The 21,014-nt window shown below is 38.7% G+C and overlaps 1 protein-coding gene across 1 annotated transcript in view; it reads left to right on the forward strand.

Moving 5' to 3' along the window:
- Nucleotides 1–21,014, forward strand: part of XPR1 (xenotropic and polytropic retrovirus receptor 1) — a 254,560-nt gene that overhangs the window by 212,625 nt on the left and 20,921 nt on the right. The window lies entirely within an intron of this gene.

The following is a 21,014-nucleotide window of genomic DNA, read 5'->3' on the forward strand; positions in this document are numbered from 1 at the left end:
TCGTCACATGAAGACGGCGAAAGCGGGGGATGAGGCTTCGTGGAGAGTTGCGAGGGGGCATGCTTGACAAGACGTTCAGGAACCCAGACAGGAGATTCAGCGGACCTGGGGAAAACACAAACATGTCCTCGTCCCCATATGAGGACGGGATCAGGCCCATGCCATTGGTTAGAGAGAGAGTCTTTTCACAAAACCTCAGGAGTAGGTTTGTTTTGGGGATGCCAAAAGCGATCAGCTGATGAACGGCCTTCAGTATCTAAAGTTAAAAAGTTGAGAACATACAGGGCATGGTTTAATCTGTTGTGAGGAGACTTAAGCAAAAGGGCAGAAGAAGGGTCATGTTGTAATTTCTGTAAAAGAGTTTTTAAAACAGAGTGGAAACGTTCCACGATTCCTTGACCCTGAGGATTGTAAGGAATGCCCGTACGGTGAGAGATCTGAAATTGAGAACAAAAGGAAGCAAAAGCTTTGCTAACATAAGCTGGTCCATTATCTGTCTTTAAGATTTTTGGAACACCTAGGATAGAAAAAACTCGTAGGCAATGAGCAACAACATCTCTAACAGTTTCACCTGTATGTGCAGAAGCAACAGCAAAATGAGAATAAGTGTCAATGGTAACATGAACATATTGCAATTTACCAAAGGGAGAAAAATGAGTAACATCCATTTGAAAAATATGAGCAGGCAGGAGACCTCGAGGGTTAATTCCTAAATGATGAGTAACAGGCAAGTGTGGAGCACAAGCCGCACAAGATTTAACTATGTGTCGAGCTTGTTCTCTGGTAATCTTAAACTGTAACCTGAGACTGCGAGCATTTTGATGATGGAGTGCATGAGAGGCCTGTGCTTGCTGAACCGATGTTAAAACAGGAAAAACTTGTTGAGTGAGTTGGTCAGCAAAGGCGTTTCCTTCAGCCAGAGGTCCTGGAAGGAAAGAATGAGCTCTGATATGTCCAATAAAAAATGGGGAAAGACGGCGACGGATAACTTGCTGTAAAGGAAGAAGAAGATGAATTATGGAAGAGGAGTCTGAAAGAGAAAGGGGAGCAGTTTCAAGATGTTGAACCAAATTAACTACATATTGACTGTCAGAATATAAATTTAAAGGCACATCACAATTAGTAAGGACATGCTGAACAGCAAGCAATTCCACACGCTGGGCAGAGGTTTCTTTGGTCTGAAAAGAAAAAGGCTGTTGGTTAATGGTGCCAGCAGCGAGACCTGTGGATGAGCCATCGGTGAAAGCCAATGCTGCAGAAGGCAGAGGAGTTTTTACACAATTTTGAGGGAAAATGAGAGAGCATTGTGAATAAAAATGTAAAATCTTGTCAGCTGGATAATGACATGAGATCTGACCGGGATAACCTGCAAATGCTAATTGCCAAGAGTCACAAAATTGCCAAAGCCACTGCTGCTGTGCAGTGGAATAGGGAACAATAATAATAGGTGGTTCAAATCCAAACAGAGTAAGAGCACGCTGTCTGCCTTTGGTGATTAAAATAGCCACAAGATCATAATAAGGGGAAATAACTTTAGATCGGGTGGCAGGAAGATGCATCCATTCCAAAACTCCTTGTTGCCAGAAAACACCAGTAGGAGTATAGGCAGTGCGTAGCACACAATAAGACCATGCAGCATCATTTTTAATTCTAGACAGCTTTTGTTGTGATAGAGCGTGATGAACCAACTGTAAAGCTTCTGAGGCTTCAGGAGACAAAGACCTGGGAGAGGTTGGATTAGAAGAGCCTTTCAGGATATCAAATAAAGGCTTCAACTGACCAGTAGTTAATTTTAAACTAGGACGAATCCAATTGATATCACCCAAAAATTTTTGGAAATCATTCAAGGTTTTAAGATTAGCCGTGGACAAAATGGGAGTTTTAAAAGACACATGGTTGTGTTCAATTAAGCGGCCAAGATAATGGTAGGGAGTAACAGTTTGAATTTTATCAGGGGCAATGACAAGATGAGCTTTGTCAAGGCATTGCTGTAAGGAGAAAAATGCTTTAGACAACAGAATCTCTGTGGGAGCTGCCAATAATAAATCATCCATGTAATGTAAAAGGAGCACGTCAGGGAAATCCTGGCGAACAGGAAAAATAGCTTTAGCAACATAAGACTGGCATAATGTAGGACTGTTTGCCATGCCTTGTGGAAGAACGACCCACTCATATCGATCATAAGGGCGTTCAAAATTAGTTGATGGAATACTAAAAGCAAAGCGTTTGCAATCAGCAGGTGACAATGGAATAGTAAAAAAGCAGTCCTTTAAATCAATGATTATCAAATGCCAGTGTTGTGGAACAACAACAGGAGAAGGCAAACCAGGTTGTAAAGGTCCCATAATTTCCATAGTTTCATTAACTTTTCTAAGGTCTTGTAATAAACGCCATTTACCAGATTTTTTCTTTATGACAAAAACAGGAGAGTTCCAAGGACTGTTAGTAGGACGAATGTGTCCGGCAGCAAGTTGTTCCCGAACCAACTCACAGGCTGCAGAAATCTTTTCAGAGGACAGGGGCCACTGTTCTACCCACACTGGGACATCAGATTTCCATGTGATGGCATCAGCATGAGCATCGGGAATTACAGTGGTCCCTTGGAAAAATAACCTAGTCCAGAACGATCGGTTTTTTGTGACAAGGAAAGCGGCTCAGGCATTCCCTGCAAATATTTTCCTAGTCCTTTAGAAGGCTGATAACCTTGCTGTAACATCATATTTAAAGCTTTACCACCAGTAACCAAATGAGTCCCCATAGCCTCCAGGACATCACGGCCCCAGAGGTTAAGAGGAATGCCAGTGACAATGTAAGGGCGAAAGGAGCCAGAATGGCCCTCCTGATCTGTCCAGGAAAGCAGATCAGCAGATTGCAAGGGATGATTACTCATTCCTATACCTTGTAGGGCTGTCATGGTAGGGGTGGCTGGCCAAGAAGAAGGCCAGAATTTAGAAGAGATAACAGAGACATCAGCTCCAGTATCCAAAAGACCTTTGAAAGATTTTCCATTAATTGTAAGACACAATTCAGGCCTAGTGGCAGAAATTGATTGTATCCAATAAGCATAAGAGGAAGATCCAAAACCATGATCTCCTCTGGAGTCATTTACAAGCGGCGAGCCAATTTGCAAATTAACAGGTATGAGCAACAACTGAGCAAAGGGTTGATCAGGGGCAAGTGTATAAACACCTGTGGGAGACCAAATCATGACTTTGATTTCACCTGTATAGTCAGAATCAATAACACCAGGGAGAACTTGAAGACCTTTTAAGGAGCAACTGCTGCGTCCTAAGACAAGACCAACATGATTAGGAGGTAAAGGGCCAAAAACACCAGTGGGGATGGCCTGTGGTCCCATATCAGGAGTTAATATTTGAGTGGCGGAGGGACAGAGGTCAAGTCCGGCACTGTTTGGGGTTGCTCGGAAGAGCTGAGAAATGGATTTTGGGGAATGTGAGATTGCCCGAGTTGTTGAGGGGGCCGGGGCAGCCCCCTCTGGGAGTTTCCCGAACGTGGCTGCAGTGGGTTACCCTGAGCATCACGTTTAGAGTGACACTCATTAGCCCAATGATTACCACGGTGGCAACGTGGGCATTCCCCTGGTTGCCGGGGAGATGGCTTTGCAGGCGTGGGAGGAGCCGGCAATGACAAAAGCGGCGGAGAGGGCTGGACAGGTGCTTTACATGACTTAGCAAAATGTCCGAGACCACCACAGCGGAAACATTTCAGATTAGGTTTGGCCTGATTAGTTTTTTGTTTAAGAAAAGCAGCAACAGTCATACCGGCCTGAGCTGCAGCCATGGCCAGACCCTGTTGGTAAGCGGGTCCAATATCAGCACACAGGCGAATGTAACCTTGGAGATCCACCTTGTGGCGCCAAGGTCTAATAGCAGCCTGACAGGCGGCGTTTGCATTTTCAAAAGCCAACTGCTTAACAAGCATAGAGGCAGTGTCCTCGTCAGAAATTTGGCGATTAACAGATTGCATAAGTCGGGAGACAAAATCCTGATAAGGTTCATCTGGGCCCTGACGAATGCGAGAAACCTGTTCAGTCTTAGCAGTAGAAGAAGGCAGAAGTCGCCAAGCACGTAGTGCAAGATGATTAATTTGAGAATAAGAGTCATTAGGCATATTAAGTTGATCAAGAATATCCTCATGATCGCCGTGACCCAAAAGCATGTCAAGAGTGACTGGGGAGTCCTGACGACGATTACGGCGTGCCTGATCAGAGGCAGCCTCCTCATAATAAGCCTTCCATAAGAGGAAGTCTCCACCAGAAAGGCAGGCTCTAGCCAGTCGCTGCCAATCGAGGGGAGGCAATTGAAAAAAGGATAAATTGTCAAGCAAAGTTAAAGTATAAGGAGCTGTAGGACCATACTGGGAAGTGGCCTCTTTAATTTCTCTCAAGGTTTTAGGAGCAATGGGCTCAAAACTGCGGGTGACATTACCTTGATCATCACGAGATTCCATAACAGGATACAAAACTGGAAAAAGGTTATCAGATTCAGGGAAATTTCGTTCCAAAGACACAAGGGCATGAGATAAAGGAGAAGCATGAGAAAGTGACGAGTGTGACACAGGGACCAAAGATCCAGGGGAAGCTGGTACAGGAGCTTGAGAGGAAACTGGAAAACAAGAGGGAGGGTGTTGTGTTGCAAGAGCTGTAGAACAGAGGGACAGAACATCATGAAGTTGTTTGGCAAGATCTGGTGGCATAGTAAAGGTTATGGGGCCAGGGGACCATTGAGGCAGTGGCTGCTGTTGTGTGGTGTCAATTAGAACTTCCGAAAGGGTTTCAACATCAGGAAGCGGCGGGATATCAGGATCAGGGAGAGTATGAGGCTCAGGTGGAGGGGGAACAGAAAAAGATGTAGAAACATCAGGCATGGAAGTATACGAAGGAGCAGTAGCAGCAGGAGGTTTGCAAGGACAAACACAATCACGCAATTTTGGCCAAACAGAAAGTAAAACAGCTGACTGAGGCAAAGACTCATTGTGGGCACAAAATTGATCAATCTTTTCACCTATAGCAAGCCAAGCAGATTCATCAAGAAAACCACCTTCAGGAGCCCAAGGGCAAATTTCACGAACAATGTGCACAAATTCCTCCACAGTTTTCTGCTTAACATTATGACCATGAGACTTAATCATAGAATGCAACAACTGAATAAACATATTATGTTCCTTAGACTCAATGTTTCCCATAGTTTTACTCCAGATTGATAATAAAATCAACAGCTTATATTTACAAGATTAAAAGTAACCAAAAACTCACTTACTGAACTGCCGGCCCTTCACTGTTAATTGAATTGAGCGTCACTGTAGTCTCTCGTGTCCAGGCCCCACGGCGTTGGGCGCCAGATGTTGTTGGCCGTGAGATCAGCACGTCTGCCAAGGATCTCTTGACCAGCAAGAGGGTCCTAATACCTGGAAGAGAGAGTGCGCGGAAGAGAAGAGAGAGAGATAGATGGGTCTGGAGGACTGATAAGAGATATGCTCAGATCAGCGATTTATTCTTTGTGCTCATGTTCTTATATATGATTTTACATACAGTGGCTGACGTCAGTTTTCTTACAGAATCATTATCAGGGGAAAAAACAGAAAGTTACAAGGTAACCAAAGGAGGTTCAAAGTAACCAAGGGAGGGGGCAACATACAAGTTTACCTAAAGTTCACAAAAGGTTCTTATCCTTTTATCCATTGTTACAGAAAATAACGTTAAGACAGGTGGGCAAGCAATAAATCAGGAGGGGAACAATTTTGTAGTGATTCAGTGAATGATCTCAATGTTTCTATGGCTACGGGTAAATAGAGTCATAGAACTAGCCCAGAACATTGACTTCAGGAGAAACACAATAATCTGGCATTACTTCAGTCATGCCTTAGAAGCAGTGAACTGAGAGTAACTCTCTGCAAGCTTAACATTTCCCACGTCTTCCTGTAACCACCTCACTCGACTGCACCCAGTGGAGAGAGACGTGTCTGGGCTCAAACCCCGTCATGGCGGAGACACGGAGGGGCCTCTACGCTGGTGGGGGATCCCCACAAGAAAAGGCACAAATTCCATAGAAACATAACCTAGAAAGTTATGCAGTAAATAATGCAGTTTTCCATTGTATATACATAGTAATTATTTTGCTTATTCCAGAGTCTTAACTTTTCCTTACAGCAATAACCTACTACAAGAATGTTTCCAAGGTTATTGATCAAATGTGTGACCAAAAGGGATTTTAAAAAATAAGCCTAGAACACGTATGTAAGAAAGGTATTGGAAGAGGTTCTGATGATCTGATCTGGGAAGGGGTATCTGATACATCAGAAGAAAAGATGTCATTGATTTTTTTATAATCACTGAAGAGATAATTTTGTTATTGAAGAGCCAGTAAATAAGGATCTATATGAATAATAAATTGAATATAAATACAGTTTAGTAATCGAATTACCTTCTTGTTTACATCTGCCATATCCAATTTTATTCAACAAACATTTACAAAACATCTTCAATGTATCAGGCACTACTAGATGCCAGGCATACATAGATGAACACAACATATCTTGCCTTTAAAACCTACTCTTGGAGCTCACTGTTTGGTAAGGGAGATAGACTAATTATAATAGAACATGGACGTGCAATAATACTGTATTATCAGTGTCGTATGGGTATAAGGTGGTTTGAAAGAGGAAGTGGTTAACTCAGTAAGGGTTTTGAGAAACAGCCAAGTTTTGTGTTTTTTTTTAATTAAACATTTTGTTTTAAGATAATTGTAGAATTACATGCGGTTGCAAGAAGTAATACAGAGAGATCTTAAATACCCTTTGCATAGTTTCCCCTAACGGTAACATCTTACAAACATATAGTACAATATCACAACCAGAATATTGACATTCATACAGTTAAGATACAGAACATTTCCATCACCACAGGGATCCCTCCTGTTGCCTTTTTTGCACAGTACCCCCCCGAACCCTATCTACACCTTCACTTTCTGCACTTTTTACTTATCCATTGTCAACCACAGCCTGAAAATTTTATGCTATTTTGAGAGAGAAAGAGACCACTATCACATAACTTTTATGGTTTTCGTTTTGTTTTTTGAGACAGGGTCTCACTCTGTCACCCAGGCTGGAGTGCAGTGATGTAATCTCTGCTCACTGCAGCCTTGACCTCTTGGGTTCATGCAGCCCTCTCACCTCAGCCTCCTGAGTAGCTAGGACTACAGGTGCGTACCACCACACCAGGCTAATTTTGTTTATTTTTTGTAAAGGTGAGGTCTCCAACTCCTGCACTGAAGCAGTCCTCTCACCTTGGCCTCCCAAAATGTTGGGATTACGGCATGAGCTACTGCGCACAGCCTCCCACACAACTTATTACAGTATATTGTGATTGACCTATTTTATTATTGTTGTTGTTAGTCTCTCACTGTGCTTAATTTATAGACTAAACTTTATCATAGCAGCACTGTCCATGGTTTCAGGCACCAAATAGGGGTTTTGCAGTGTATCCCACCGCAGATGAGGGGGAAATTAATGTTAGGGTGTAAGTCTTTTATTTTGTATTTTGTGTTGCTTTCCCCTAATTTTTGGTGTCTCTCTTTTCCCTTCCTCTCTGTGGCCTACTTGAACATTTAAAAATTTTTTATTTTGATTTTTCTAAAGTGTTTTTAATGTATCTCTGTATAGCTGCTTACATGGTTGCTCCAAGTGTTTATGTATGTGTAAATATATACACATATATATGTAAAATATTAAAGAGTTGGGTGCCTTCATTTAACAGATTATGTTAAATGTAGCCACCTAATCACCCTTTACATTCCTTCATCCTCCCCCATTTATCATCTTATTGTCTTAACTATTTTCTCTAAATATATTGAGAACTACATCAGACAGTGTTATAATTTTTGCTTCAAGCTTCAAACATAATTTAGAAAACTCAAGGAAAATACCTTGCATTTACACATATTTTTGCATACCTTGTCTTTTCTTCTGATGTTGCAAGATTACTTCTTGTTTGTTTTCTATTTAAAGAATTTCCTTTGACCGTTCTTTTAGGGGAGGCCTGCTGGGTGACAAATTCTGTAAGTTTTTCTTCATTGGAGAATGCCTTCTCTTCGCCTTCATTCCTGAAGGGTGTTTTGGCTGGATATGGGATTCTACATTAAAGGTCTCTTTTCAGTACTTGAAAAACCACTTCTCTCTGTCCTCCCTAGTTTCTAGTGAAGAATCCTGTCATTAAATGGTTTTTCCCTTTTCTTTGTCTATAGTTCTCAGAAGTTTGACTATGATATATGGTATTGTATTTTTTAATTTTGGTATCCGTATGTTCATTGCTAGTATATAGAAATACGTTGATTTTTGTTTGTTTATCTTATGTCCTGTGAACCTGTTGAACTCACTTTTGCATTCTGAGAGGTTTTTTGTAGATTCCTTGGCATTTTCTACATAGACAGTTATGTCATCTACAAAAGGGACAGCTGTATTTCCTTCTCTCCAATCTACATGCCTTTTACTTCCTTTTTTTTCTTTACCTTATTGCACTGTCTTGAGGTTCCACTACCATGTTGAGTAAGAGTGGTGAGAGCAGACCTTGCCTTGTTCCCAATCTTAGAGGGAAAGCGTTCGGTTTTTCACCATTAAGTATAATAAATAAAACGTTTATTAGTGTTCTGTTGAGGAAGTTCCCCTCTATTCCTATTTTAATTTTTTCAAATGCTTGTTCTGAATCATTTAATATGATCCTGTGATTTTCTTCTAAGCTTACTTAGCCCATTAAGATGTTGAATTAACATTACTGATTTTCAAATATTGAACCAGACTGAAACTCTGAAATAAAGTTCACTTAGTGTATATTTCTTGTTATATATTGCTGAATTCTATTTGCTAATATTTTGTTAACAGTTATTGTGTCTGTATGAGGTATGTTTTCTGTATTTTTCTTTTTTAATATACTGTCTTTGGTTTTAGTATCAAAGTAATACTAATTTTATAAAAGGAATTATGCACTTTTCCCTCCTCTTCTAAGTTGTGGAAGATTTATTCTTTAAAAGTTTTGTAGAATTCTCCAGTGAAATCATCTAGGCCTGGAGATGTATTTAGGGGGAGTTTTAAAATTACAAATTCAATTCCCTTAATAGCTATAGTATTATTTAAATTATATCATGTTGGCCAGGCGCGGTAGCTCACGCCTGTAATCCCAGCACTTTGGGAAGCTGAGGCGGGTGGATCACCTGAGGTCAGGAGTTTGAGACCAGTCTGGCCAACATGGTGAAACCTCATCTCTACTAAAAATACAAAAATTAGCTTAGCATGGTGGTACATGCCTGTAGTCCCAGATACTCAGGGTGGTGAGGCACAAGAATCGCTTGAACCTGGGAAGCAGAGGTTATAGTGAGCTGAGATCACACCACTGCACTCCAGCCTGGGCGACAGAGAGTGACTCCATCTCAAAAAAAAATTATATAGTCTGTGTTTATTGAGGAATTTTATTCATTTCATTTAAGTTGTCAAATTTGTGTACATAGATTTATCTAAGGTATTTCATTATTATCTTTTTGATATCTTTGGGGTCTTTAGTGATAATCCTCTCTTTTGTTCTGAATATTGGTAATTTGCGTCTTCTCTTTTTTTGTCTTTGTCAGTTGTGCTGGATTTTATTGCTTATTTCTTTATTTAATTTCTTTTTCTGTATTTCTCTTTTAACTTTTGTTAATTTCTGTTTATTATTTTCTTCTTGTTTTGGATTTACTTTACTCTTCTAGGTTTTTGAGGTGAGCTTAGTTTATTGATTTAAGACTTTTTTTCTTTTCTGCTGTATGCAGTTGTGAGTGTGATATATGTAAAATGCCATGCATTTCCCTGTCAGCACTGCTTTAGCTGTATCCCACAAATTTTGATATGTTGTATGATATCATTTTCATTTAGTTCAATGTATTTTTTCAATTTTCCTTTAGACTTTCTCTTTGCTTCATGAATTATTTAGCAGTGTACTATTTAGTTCACAGGTGTTTGGAAATTTTTCTGTCGTCTTTCTGTTATTGATTTCTGTGGCCTATCTTGGTACCTGTATATTTTCTATGGGCACTCGAAAAGTATTTTCTGCTGTTGTTGGATGAAGTGGTCTGTAAACATTGATTAGATCCTGTTGGTTGATGGTGTTGTTGATATCTCTATCCTTGCTTACTTTCTGTTTATTTGTTCTATCAGTTATTGAGGATGAGTATTGAAATCTTCAACTGTAATTGTGGATTTGCTTGTTTAGTCTTTCAGTTCTGTCCGTTTTTGCTTCACATATTTTGCTTCTCTGTAGTTTGGTGTACACACAATTAGGATTGCTGCTCCTTCTTGGTAGATTGATTCTTTTATCATTATAGTGTTTGTCTCTGTAGTAATTTTCCTTGCTCTGAAGTTTACGTTATTTGGTAGTAATATAGCCATTGATGCTTTTCTTTGATTAATGTTCATATATATATATATATATGATTATTATTTTACTTTCTTTCCTTTTTTTTTTTTCCAGGTGGAGTCTCGCTCTGTTGCCCATGCTGGAGTGCAGTGGTGCAATCTCATCAGCTCACTGCAACCTCCTCCTCCCAGGTTCAAGCGATTCTCCTGCCTCAGCCTCCTGAGTAGCTGGGACTACAGGCATGCACCACCATGCCTAGCTAATTTTTATCATTTTAGTAGAGATGGGGTTTTACCATGTTGGCCAGGCTGGTCTTGAACTCCTCACCTCAAGTGATTCTCCTGCCTTGACCTCCCAAAGTGCTGGGATTACAGGCATGAGCCACCGTGCCCAGCCATTTTACTTTCAACCTATTTTTTTGTAGATGGAATATCCTTGGGTCATGGTTTTTAATCCACTCTGCCAATCTCTGTCTTTTAATTGCTATATTTAAACAATTGACATTTGATGTAATTATTAAATGTTAGTGTGTAAGTGTGCCATATTCTTTGGTTTTCTTTTTGTTCTCTCTGCTTTTTTTTTTTTATGTGTTTACTTGAATATTTTTTATAGTTCTGTTTTATCTATATTGTTTTGTCTTTTAAGTGTTAGGGTCTTGCTCTGTAGCCCAGGCTAGAGTGCAGTGGCATGATCATGGCTCACTGCAGCCTTGTATTCCTGGACTTAAGCAATCCCAAGTAGCTAAGACTAAAGGTACATGTCACCATGCCTGGTTAAGTTTAAAAAACTTTTTTAGAGACAGAGTCTCACTGTGTTGCCCAGGCTGATCTCGAACTCCTGGCCTCGGGTGATCCCCCTGCCTCAGCCGCCTAAGTTGTTGGGATTACAGGTATGAGCCACTACATTTGACAGTGTTTTTAAATCTCTTTTTCTTTTTTTTTTTTTTTGGAGACAGAGTCTTGCTTTGTCACCCAGACTGGAGTGCAGTGGTATGATCTTGGCTCACTGCAACCTCCGCCTCCCAGGTTCAAGCAACTCTCCTGCCTCAACCTCCCAAGTAGCTGGGATTATAGGTACGTGCCACCATGCCCAGCTAATTTTTGTATTTTTAGTAGAGGTAGGGTTTCACCATGTTTGCCAGGCTGGTCTCGAACTCCTGACCTCAGGTGATTCTCCTGCCTCGGCCTTTTAAGTGGTTACCCTAAGTATTATATATACATAAGTAGTATTCTTAGTGTCATCTTTTTACCAGTTTGAGTGTCTTGCAGAAACCTCGCCTCCCTTTACGCTTTCTTTTTTTATTTTATCTTTTTTGAGACAGTGTCTTGCTCTGTCCAGACTGAAGTACAGTAGCACAATCTGGGCTCACTGCATCCACCACCTCCCAGTCTCAAGCAGTTCTCATGATTTAGCCTCCCGAGTAGCTAGGACTACAGGTTTGTGCCACCACTCTCAAGCTAATTTTGTGTTTTTAGTAGAGATGGGGTTTTGCCATGTTGGCCAAGGTGGTCTGGAACTCCTGTCCTCAGGTGATCTGCCCGCCTCAGCCTCCCAAAGTACTGGGATTATAGACATGAGCCACTGTACCCTGGAATTACAGGTATGAGCCACCATGCCTGGCCCTTCACCCTTTCTTATTTATAATATAGTGGTCTTAAGTGTTTCCTCTACATAGAGTAGAACCCTATTAGACAGTGGAATAATTTTTGCTTCAACCCTCAAGCATAATTTAGAATCTAGAAGAAAAGCCTGTTGTATTATATTTACTCACATTATTGCTTACTATGTTCTTTCTTCCTTCTTGATGTCCTAATGTTCCTTCTTTGATCATTTTCTTTTTGTTTAAAGAATGTTAATGATTATTTTAAGGTAGATATGCTGAGAAGTTCTCTTAGTTTTCCATTACCTTAGAATATCTTGAATTCTCCTTCATTCCTGAAGGATATTTTCATTGGGTATAAGATTCTGGGTTTACAATTTTTTTTGGAGGTGGATGCCACTTGATAAATATTGTCTTACTTCATTCTGTTCTTCAGAAGATTTCTGATGAGAAATATGCTGTCATTCAAATTGTTTTTTCTTAATAGGCAAAGTGTTAAGGTAACACGTAAGGTACCTGTTAAGGTAACAGATAAAGTGTAACAGTATTGTTTGTCTGTTTTTCAGCTGCTTTTGTAATTGTTTCTTTACCTTTACTTTTCAATAGTTTAATTATAATTGGTTTTGACAGGATTTCTTTGGGTTAATTCTTTTTGGGGTTTGGTCAACTTCTTGAATCTGTAGATTATGTCCCTTGCCAGATTGGGAGTTTTCAGCCATTATTTCTGAAGTGCTTTTTCAAGTCCTCCCTTCCTCTCCTTGGACTCCCATAACACAGATGTTAAATCAGTTTTTATGGTCTCACAAGTCTCTGCTCTTTTTTTTTTTCTTTTTCTGAGACATAATCTCACTTTATCAGGCTGGAATACAGTGGCACAATGTCCGCTCACTGCAACCTCCACCTGCTGGGTTCAAATAATTCTCATGCCTCAGCCTCCCAAGTAGCTGGAATTAGAGGTGCACACCAAGCCCAGATAATTTTTGTATTTTTAGTAGAGACCAGGTTTCACCATGTCAGCCAACCTGGTCTTGAACACCTGACCCAAAGTGATCTACCTGTCTCAGTCTCCCAAAGTGCTGGGATTATAGGCATGAGCCATCACACCTGGCCTCTTTTCATTTTTTAAATTCAACCTATTTTCTTTCTTGTTCAGGTTGGGAAATTTCTATTCTTTCAGTTGCTGGTTCTTTCCTCTGTCTCTTCTGTTCTTCTATTAACAGTGAGCTTTATTTCAGTTAGTTTTTTTGGCTTCTAATACTTCTGTTTGGTTCTTTTTTGTGTTTCCTGTGATTTTGGTGAGACTCCGTTTCTTTGCTCAGGCATTTTTATCATAGCTGTTTGCTGTACGATCTTTGTTCAGTAATTCCAACATCTCTTGTCATCTCAGTTTTGACATCTTTGATTGTCTTTTCCTTCAGTTTGAGATCTTCCCTGTTCTTCATATGACTAGTGATTATTTTTATTGAAAACTGGACATTTTGTTATTAGACTGGATATTTTGTTATTAGACTGTAGAAACACACACACACACACACTCCTACCTCTTAATTATCCTTTGGATTGAGAACATTTCCTACTTTTGCATGGTATCGCTAAGCTGCTGAGAGCTTTGGCAACCTTAACTTCTGTGGCACAAATAATAGTGCATTCATACAGGGATTTTTTTTGTATTTTGTTCATTTTTCTTGAAATGAGTGGGAATTATCATGTACACAATTATTTTAATGTCTTGTAAGTTTCATACAGTTAAAACAGTCATGGGAATCATTAGGCATGCAGAAAGCTGCAACTCTTAAGCATCATTGTGACATTCATTGACTTAAAATCAGCTAAAAACATTGTCTATAAAATGTTTTAACATTGTCATTAAAGGTTGTACCTAAAATACAAGGAAAGTTTAATAGGGAGTTTTGCTTTATCTGTTTTTAGCTCTCAGGAAATAATCATTATATAACATATAAGTATGTTGCTCAACTTTTTCACATTCAACTTTATTAACAAAAGACCGTGAGATTGGCAGAGGAAGCAAAAGGAGAACTTTATTTCCTGAAAGGATTACAACCCACAGGTCAGGAAACGAAGCCTCCAGCCAAAACCAAATCCATCAGCTTCAGTTGTGAAGGGGAGAGGTTGGGATTTATGCCCAATGGCGTTAGCTACACCTATGTATTTAGCAGGTTATTGGAGAATGTATGAATATTTATGAGGGAAACCAAATGTGTGGTGAGTAAACTTATATCTTACATATATCCCATGTTCACTTTGGAGTAGATATTTAACGTTAAAGTAAAGTGAAATTTGGCTGTTTGTCAAAAGGTGAAACACAGAGCACAGAGGCATCTTGTGCTCAGTCTCTGTGGACCTGCCAGAACAAGTCAGTGATCAGCAGTCATTTATCAAAAAGGAATGCTTTGTAAGGCTAGTCACCTATCAGCTAAAGCACGATAAGGGAGGGGAGTTTGGCCACAATGTCAGGTGGTCTGTTGAGGTAGGGGAAGAAATCTTCCAGACATTTCAGGGACTGGTTTCTGTTTAATCATAGGAAAGAAAGTTTTGCAACTGTTAATGAGATAAGGGAGTGTTGAGGTGTGGCTGACTTTCTGCCTTGTCAAAGCCATAGAATCTGGTTTTAAAGTTTTCTGAGGTCTCTCTTTGACACAAAGAGTCCATTTCATTTTGCCTGAGTGGCCTAGGAGCTTTTTTAAATTTCACAAACTTAATAGGTGTTTTCAGGGACACATTATATGTGTAGGCTGCCCAGAGACTGTGTTGTCTTTCTGAAGTATTTGTTGGAAGGAAAAGCATTGTGCAGAAAATACAAACATGAATGAAACACAGCCCTTGCCCCCCAATTCAGTTTGGCAAATATTAAGCCCCTACTATGTGCAGCATGGTATATAGGCCCTAGAAAAAATGCTCATGTGAGATCTTTCTGTGAAAGACATTACAATTTAATGGAAAAGACAAATATATATCAATTTGCTCTACTGTAAAGTTACATTCTTTTCAAAATGCTAGAGTACAGTATTACAGAAAAGAAAAAAATGTGTATGTACAGAATGAAAGATAGTATAAACACAAACAAAATGTTTTGTGAAAAGAAGGTCTTAGGAAGGAGAGATTAACTTTTTTCTAAACTTTAATGTATTTTGTCCTTTGTTAACTGACATTATTAAATTTTTTATCTCAAAAATGTTAACTTGAAAAGGAGTTTTTACTATAACTTTCATTGCTTTTCTCAAACTCCTAACTCAGCCTTTTCCTCTTTATTCTTACATACCACCTTGTTTCCTATTAGCTTGAGAAAACTGAGCCTATCGGGAATCGTTTTCCTTCAGCTACCTCCTCCCTACATACTTAATCTAAACCCCTTCTTATTGTATTTTCCCCAGTCTAAAGTAACAAGGTGTCCTTCCTCCTGTGTGCTGATGTTATTTCCTCTTGTCCCTGGATCTAGCTCTGGCAGTCATCCCTTGTTTTTCCCAAATCTTCAATCTCTTTGTCATTACTGGCTCCGTCCTTCTAGCCTGTGTACCTGCTCAAGAGTTCCCCACTCTAAAAAGATTTCCCTTACCTCATTAAGCCATCTGGTCTAGTCTCCTCCTTTTCTGTATCCTACATCTCAAAACAGTAGTCTATTCTTATTCTTACTCTCTCCATTCCTATAGCCATAATAACTCTGTAGTAATTAAAACATATTTAGAAACCTTGAAATGTAAACAAACATAGAATTAGAATTTAAATTGTTGAAGAGATTAACGAGAAGCTCTGTAACATTTGAGAGAGTTCTTACTGCTTTGAGTCTTTGGTATTAAAAAAACATGGGAAAGATAAACTCAACCAAGTGTAGTCAAATGCAGTGTGATTTCCTTTATAGATGGAAGAATTATTTCTCACTGTATTCTGTCCTTGTCGTAGAAGGAGCTTCTAATTATTTTGATGGTTCCAAGTGACTCCCCAGCCTGTGTCCGAAGCTTTTTAGTTTTATTTCCAGTTGTTTCCTGGGCATCCTCCACCTTGATATTTCATAGTACCTTAAAGTCAACACTTCAAAAACGAAACTCATTTTTTTCCTAAGCTTGTTTCAAGCTCCATGTTCTCTAACCCAGTTTATGGTACCATCCCACTCACCCAGGTTAAAGACTAGGAGTCATCCTTGGCTGCATCCTTTATCTCCCCTTCAAAATTTACCAAATCCTACCAATTTTATTTCCTAAATATTTCTTAATTTATGTCTTACCTCTCTGTCCCTTAAACTTATAGTCAATTCTAGCCCTCATTGTATCTCACTGGGCTACTGACTCAGCCTTATTAATACACTACTTTCAGTATTTACACCTCACGACTCATCTTCCTTAAGATACCTAGAACTGCACTGCTACATAATATAACTACTAGCTACATCTGTCTGTTGAGCATTTGAAATACGCCTAATCTAAATCGAAATGTGCTGTAAGTGTAACATACAAATTGGATCTTGAATCTTAGTTTGAAAAAAATCTATGAAAGATAATTTTATTTTGACTCTATATTAAATGTAAAAATGATAACATTTTAGATATAGATTACATAAAATATATTATTAATTTTACTTTTTTCCATCTTTTTAAATATGTTTACTAGAAATTTTAATATTATACATATACTCTTTCTCCAGCTTTTCTTTTTTATTTTGGAGATGGAGTCTCACACCGTCACCCAGGCTGTAGTGCAGTGGCATGATCTTGGCTCACTGCAATCTCCGCCTCCTGGGTTCAAGCAATTCTCCTGCCTCAGCCTCCAGAGTAGCTGGGACCACAGGTGTGCACCACCACGCCCAGCCAATTTTTTTGTATTTTTAGTAGAGGCAGGGTTTCACCATGTTGGCCAGGGTGGTCTTGATCTCCTGACCTCATGATCTGCCCACCTTGGCCTCCCAAAGTGCTGGGATTACAGGCCTGAGCCACTGCACCCAGCCCTTTCTCTAGCTTTTCATGGGGCTGGTTCTTTCTCATTACCCAAGTCCCAACTTAGGAAACCTTCTCTGCCTAAATGCTGTTTCTGCCTGAATACTGTCCAAAGGAATTTTGTCATATCATCCTGTTCTGTTTTCTTCATGGTATTTTTTACTGTGTAAAATCACCTTGTTTACTTATATATCCGATCATGGTCTACTCCCTGTGAAGTGGGAGGCTTTACTGAGACAGGAAATTTGTCTGACCATTAGTAAATATGATTCACTGTTGTGTGCCTGGTACCTAGAATGATATCTGGCATATGCAGGTGCTCATTCATTGAATGAATGAATGAACAAATGGTTTCTATTCTGCTTGATATGGTTCTCTCTGCCCCATAAATCTGTTTAACTCAAGTCCTTTCAAGATTTAGCTCAAGTAGTACCTCCTTTAGGAAGCCTTTCCTAGCTATTTCCCCTTCTGGCTTATTGATTCCTTTTCTATGCACAGTTCCAAATTGTACCTACACATTGTGTTTTTGACTTTGTTCTCTCTCCTCTTTTAGACTTAGCCCTTAGTAGTTCTTCAGTACATTTCCGTTCCCTAGAATATACCTAGTTACCCAATAGACATTCACTATTTGTTTGTTGAGTATACAAGTGAGCAGATTTTTTTGGAGTTAGTCTTTAGTATTCTAGTTATACAGTAAATTATGCAGGTTATAGTATATACTCAGTAAACATTTCTTGAATGAGTAAAGGAATTCCTGTGTACTGTTTTTATCATAAAAACAATATAGCAAAATTAAAGTCTTATTTAAATCATTTGTGTCACCACCCTAATAACAATTATTTTCCTCAGCCCACTTTCTTCCTTAATCTTACTTCCTTCATCTGAGATAACCACTTCTGGTTTTTTCATAAACATAATTTTATATGCAGTATGAAATAAGCACTAATATGCATAATAACTTTTAAATTCTATTTTTCCACACTATGTTAGAAATTTTTTTATGTTATTTCATGGTTTTATGAAACTGCTTTTTTCATTTTTAAGTTGAGATGGACTTAGAGAAGCAATGCTGTCTAGTACAAAATGATTCCTGTTTCTGGTTCCCTCATTTAGCCTTAGGCCTTATGAGTTCCTTTTTTGTCTCAATCATAGTAAGAGTGTGAATTTTCTATAACTACAAAGCTTGGGAGAGGCGGTCTAAATTCAAATTCTAACTTCAAATCTAGTTATCTGTTTATTAACTATCTCCCTCAACTTCAGTTTCCTTAACTGTAAAATGGGAATAATAATGTCTGTCTTAGCTGCCCTAAGTATAAAGATGGTAATCACCTGAGGGATTAATCTGTGTGATCTCACATGTAACTAAAACACACTAAAGATCGGAGAATATCTGTTTTTGTTCATTTTTGGAGGACAATATTAATCTCACAATTCAAAGGTTTTATTTTTCTTTTTTTAGGTAATAGGAATAGACCCAGGATTTGCTAGATCCTAAACTCAGTAGTAATTCAGTTTACCTTTATAGGTTTGGGCTTTGAAAACTATATCTAGTCTATTTTGTTTTCTTATTTTATTTCAAACTAGTAAATTATTACCAGAATAGAAAAGTTTTAGGTGCAAAGAAAACCATTGTTTCTCTCTTCACGTGGTGCCACGTTTTTTATTTTTAAAATATTCACCCTGAAACATGATCCAAGTTGATTTACTTGTTTAATTTTTCTAATTTCTCTCTCTAGTACTTTTCCTTCTCTCTTTTTAAAAAAATAATTCCCACATTGTCTCTTTAGTATCTTTAGTACTTTCATCCATTTCCTTTTTTTTTAGGCATTTGCACAATGACTATGGGTACAAAACCATAAGAAATTTTTTATTTGTTTTAAATTCAGTGGATACCATTACCATAAATATGTTCAGTATGAATTATGCTTAGAATGTGGCAGGTATATAATAGATAGAAGCTTAGAGTAGAATAGCAATGACTTGATTTTCTGTGATTCTGAACATCACTAAAGTGTGCTACCGGGGTTAGCCAAGAGAGAATAAGATGTAATTGCTTGCCTAAAGTGATAATATCTTTCCAGGACATCTCCTGAATACCAATGAAGGCAGATGATTTCAGGGAGAGAGGCATTCTTCACTTGAGAGATGGGAAAGATCAAATAATGGTAGTAGTTAAAATGAGACTAAAATGTAGCATTTGTAGATTCAAGTGTATGCTGACCATTGTTTGAAGAAGTTCTTCAGATAAAACCTTACTTAAGAACTCTGAAATATTCTGTAACAATATTTATTTATTTAAAACTCAGCAACTCCTCATGTATGTTTCATAGAAATTGCATAGAAATGATATGGACTTCTTATATAGAAAATCAAAGCATGATTTTAAAAAAAGACATACTTTTAAATGGTTTTTAATCAAAATTATCTTAATCAAAATTTTAAACCTTTGAATGAACACATTAAAAAATGTTGTTTGGAAAATGAAAAGACAAGCCACACATTAACAGAAAATTTTTACAGAAAACCTATCAGAAAGAAAACTGGAATACAGAATAAATTTTAAAATTTCAGACAATGCAATAATAGTAAGACAAGAAATTCCCCCTCAAAATTTTTGGCCAAATATTTGACCAAATCCATCACCAAAAAGATACACAGATGACAGTTAAACACATAAAGAGATTCCTGACATCACTAGTCATCAGAGGAGTAAAGATTAATGCCACAACTAGATACTACAACATGCCTATTAGAACGGCTAAATTTTGGCTGTGCTCGGTGGCTCACGCTTGTAATCCCAGCACTTTGGGAGGCCGAGGTGGGTGGATAACCTGAGGTCGGGAGTTCGACACGAGCCTGACCAACATGGTGAAACCCCATCTTTACTAAAAATGCAAAATTAGTCGGGCATGGTGGCGCATGCCTGTTCCCAGCTACTCAGGAGGCTGAGGTGGGAGAATCGCTTCAACCTGGGAGGTGGAGGTTGTGGTGAGCCGAGATCATGCCATTGCACTCCAGCCTGGGCAACAAGAGCAAAACTCCATCTCAAAAAAAAAAAAAAAAAAAAAAAAGAATGGCTAAGTTTTTTTTAAATGACAATATCAAATACTGTTAAAGGAGAAGAACTAAATTTATCTTATATTGCTAGTGAAAATGCAAAATGGTACAATGACTCTTTAAAACAGTTTGAAAGATTTTTTTTTTTTTTTTCTTGAGACGGAGTTTCGCTCTTGTTACCCAGGCTGGAGTGCAATGGCGCGATCTCGGCTCACCGCAAGCTCCGCCTCCTGGGTTCAGGCAATTCTCCTGCCTCAGCCTCCTGAGTAGCTGGGATTACAGGCACGCGCCACCATGCCCAGCTAATTTTTTTTTTTTGTATTAGTAGAGACGGGGTTTCACCATGTTGACCAGGATGGTCTTGATCTCTTGACCTCGTGATCCACCCGCCTCGGCCTCCCAAAGTGCTGGGATTACAGGCTTGAGCCACCGCGCCCGGCCTGAAAGATTTTTATAAAGTTAAACATCCACTTACCATACAACCCAGCAATCTCACTCTACCCAAGAGAAATGAAAACATATCACATAAAATCTTGTGTATGAATATATATAAAATGATTTTTTTGGAATTGTCAAAAACTGAAAACAATCTCTTTGTTCATCAACAAGTAAGTGGATAAACAATTTGTGTACATCCTTACAAAGTAATAGTGGTTAGCAAAAAAAGGAAATAAGCCACTGATACATGCAACAACATAGATGAATCTTTAATATATTATGCTAAGTGAAAACAACCAGACTCAAAGTGCTGTATACTAAATGGTTCCATTTTATGTGACCGTCTCAAAAAGGCAAAACTACCAGAAGAGAACACAGACTGGTAGTTGTCAGTGGGGCTACAATGAGGTGTGCAGGAATTCTTTGGAGTTATGGAGATGGTTTATATCTTGATTGTGGTGATGGGTACATGACTCTGCATTTGTCAAAATGAACAGGATGTGACTAAAAAAGAAAAGAAAAGAAATAATATGGGCTTACAAAAGAGAAACACCAGATCCATTGTACCATTGTA

This window comes from Aotus nancymaae, unplaced genomic scaffold, assembly GCF_030222135.1.
Source record: "Aotus nancymaae isolate 86718 unplaced genomic scaffold, 86718_ANA_hifiasm-v0.15.2.pri h1tg000108l, whole genome shotgun sequence".
Classification (NCBI taxonomy): domain Eukaryota; kingdom Metazoa; phylum Chordata; class Mammalia; order Primates; family Aotidae; genus Aotus; species Aotus nancymaae.